We start from the raw sequence: 3,338 nt of genomic DNA, 5'->3' as shown, positions 1-3,338 counted from the left end.
CTTACACCTAAACGTGAAATTCACAAAACTTTGGCTATGTCTGTGGAGAGTTTTCTTCTGGTCCAGTCTCTGGACCGATAGCTACTGGTAAAAAGATAATGCCAGGTGATCCAATCGTACTGATTGAGAATTCATTCACCCTGTAAGAAGATTACATTCGACAATTTGTGAAGGGGTTTGCTGGTGCTATTCAATAGTTGCTCGATGAATGATTTCTAGGATAATGAAGAGATTTCTACTATAGATCTCCTCTCATCCATGTTCATTCATACATATCCTATAGTAGATATAGGAGAATTGGTACGAATTGGGACAATTGATCTTTTGTATTTTGATCTCAAGGTTACGAAAAGAAAAATTTAGGTAATTGTCTCACGAAGATATGTATAAACCATATTTCATTTAGTCCTTCCACGCCTACTATAACTATAATTAGTTATTTCGGTTTCTTATTGGCTTCTATCATTTTCACCCTAGTCCTATTCATTAGTTCGAGCAAGATACAACTTATTCAAAATGAAGGAAGGGGAAACCCTCTCAGTTCACTATTTCAATTTCAATAATTTTGTTTATTCCCTCTATATAAATTTCTGATCATTGAGATTCATAGCAAATTAAGGGTACTATCCAGTATAGCTATTATCCCTACTTATTCCGTTGAATAGAAATGATTGAGGCTTTGCCATCCGGAATTGTGTTAGGTCTAATTCCTATAACTTTGGCCGGATTATTCGTAACTGCATATTCACAATACCGACGTGGTGATCAATTGGATATTTGATCCTGGAATATCCTCCAATTTCATTGGCCTCCTACTTTTCCTGGGAGGTCAAATTCCATTGCTCGTTCCAGTTGGAATGAATTATCGATAATTTTGAGGGTTGGATTTGATAGGAATAGAATCACACTCTGTAGGATTTGAACCTACGGCATCAGGTTTTGGAGACCTACGTTCTACCGAACTGAACTAAGAGCGCTTTCTTTAATATTCGGAGATGAAGGAAAAATACCTTTTGTTGATACTCTTAGAGCAAAACACTTTCGCATCTAATACGATTCAATTATTTGATGTTCCCGTCGAATCGATATCAAATGATCTTTCATTCCTTTCTTTCCATAGAAAAGAAGGGAAAGGTAGGGATGACAGGATCTGAACCTGCGACATTTTGTACCCAAAACAAACACACTACCAAGCTGCGCTACATCCCTTCTAATCATTAGACAATGTTATTTTAATTTTATTTTATAGAATTCGAAATATGTTTCCCACATTTTTCCACCTTCATTTCTCTTCGGTCTCGTGAGTGAAAAGACTTTATACATGTAAGGTCTATTATCTAGAATATCACTATTAATTATGGTGATGAAACATCTTTTTCCTTTTCTATAAATAGGACCACAGCCCGGATCACATTATATATATATTCATCAGTTCCGAGTTTTCTCTAGGATTCATAACTATTGATACGGTTGAATCACTTACACATTATGATCAATAAGGAGAATTTACAATGCAAGATCTAAAGACCTATCTTTCCACAACGCCTGTGTTAGCTATTTTATGCGTCAGTTTTTTAGCCGCCCTATTGATAGAAATCAATCGTTTTTTTCCAGATGCTCTTTTTCTTTCCTTTTTTTAATTTTTTTCTTAAAGCCAAGGGAAAAAAGATTGTGCTAGATTGACTTCTCCTACCTCTTGGAGAAATTAGTGCATTCAGCCCCAAAAAGGATCTAAGTTTAGGACTGGAAGGGGGTAGAATTCAAGTAGAAATATCGATCTAAAGATTCTTTCCACGTTCAATTTTGTAAGTAAAACTGAAAACTCACTCCTGATCAATCATTTTTTTACTTTCAAATGTTTCACCGTAGGATCTCCGGCTATCAACTTCTATCCCTTTTTCCCTTTTTATTTTTGAGGTCGAAAAGCAAAACCAATATTCAGAGTAAGTTTATGGCCAAGAGTGGAGATATAAGAGTAACAATTACTTTGGAGTGCACTAGTTGTACCCAAGATAATGTTTATAAAAGATTCCCGGGGATTTCTAGATATACGACTCGGAAAAATCGACGCAATACACCTATTCGATTGGAATCAAATAAATTTTGTCCCTATTGTTACAAGCATACCATTCATGGAGAGATAAAAAAAGAGATTAAACGTACTACCCATGGATAGGAATAAATCACAGATATAAAAAGAAATGGTATTTCAACAAGATCTTTAATGGAACAATATTTTAAAAAGATTTGGAATAAATAGTATTCAAAAGGTTCATGAAACAAACTATGGATAAACCCAAGCAATCTTTTCGTAGACATTTGAAACCAATTCGCAGACGTTTGAAACCAATTCGTAGATATTTGAAACCAATTCGTAGACATTTGTCACCTATTAGGTCGGGAGATTGGATCGATTATAAAAATATGAGCCTAATTAGTCGATTTATTAGTGAGCAAGGAAAAATATTATCCGACTGAGTGAATAGATTAACTTCAAAACAACAACGTCTAATGACTAACGCTATTAAACGAGCTCGTATTCTATATTTGTTACCTTTTCTTTATAATGAAAACTAATTTGATCCATGGGAAATAAGCCTACTCCTTAATCAAATCGGAGCTGGAATATATGTTCGATAAAGATGCAGATCTTGAGTCTATTGTTGAAAAAGTCAACAGGATTTCATTTTTGGAAAAGAATTGGATTGAATTCTTTTCGTTCATTTCCAATCCAATATGAAAAAACTTTTCAATATTTCGACCTTCCCGGAGGGAATTCTCTGGGAGAATTTGTTCTATCCATTCCATCTTTACCTATTTATTTCATCTATACCTAACCTATTTCATCATACGATAAGTTGTTAAAGATGGTGGAAAAGCAATTACTATCTAATACAGCTATTTGTGCAAGTGTTTTACGATTTGGAAGCAACTGCCTCTTGTACAAATATTGGATGAATCTATTATAAGAAACCCCATTGGCACGAGCTGCTGCATTGATTCGAGTAATCCACAAACGACGAAGATCTCTCTTGTGTTTACCTCTATCTCGGTGGGCGGAAACTAAGGCTCTAGCTTTCCGTTGGTTAGTAGTTCGAAAAAGTTTCGAATGGGCCCCTCGAGAGCCTGATACAAATGCAAGAATTTTTTTCTGACGTTTTCGAGCTATATATTCACGTTTCACTATGGTCATTGAAGTTTACTCTCATGAATCACTAATATTTTTCTCGGTTAGTCATTTGTTTTGTTTGGTCCATTGAGAATAACACTGATTCTTCTTATTTAGAAAATAAAAGTTCCAATGGCTTTTGCTACTGCAACCTTCCCAACCATAATTC

The sequence above is a fragment of the Pinus tabuliformis genome, chromosome 4_2, assembly GCF_031772625.1.
Source record: "Pinus tabuliformis cultivar Carrire ecotype Pingquan chromosome 4_2, CPIR1, whole genome shotgun sequence".
In the NCBI taxonomy this organism is placed as follows: domain Eukaryota; kingdom Viridiplantae; phylum Streptophyta; class Pinopsida; order Pinales; family Pinaceae; genus Pinus; species Pinus tabuliformis.
Note: the sequence above shows the minus strand (reverse complement) of the source record.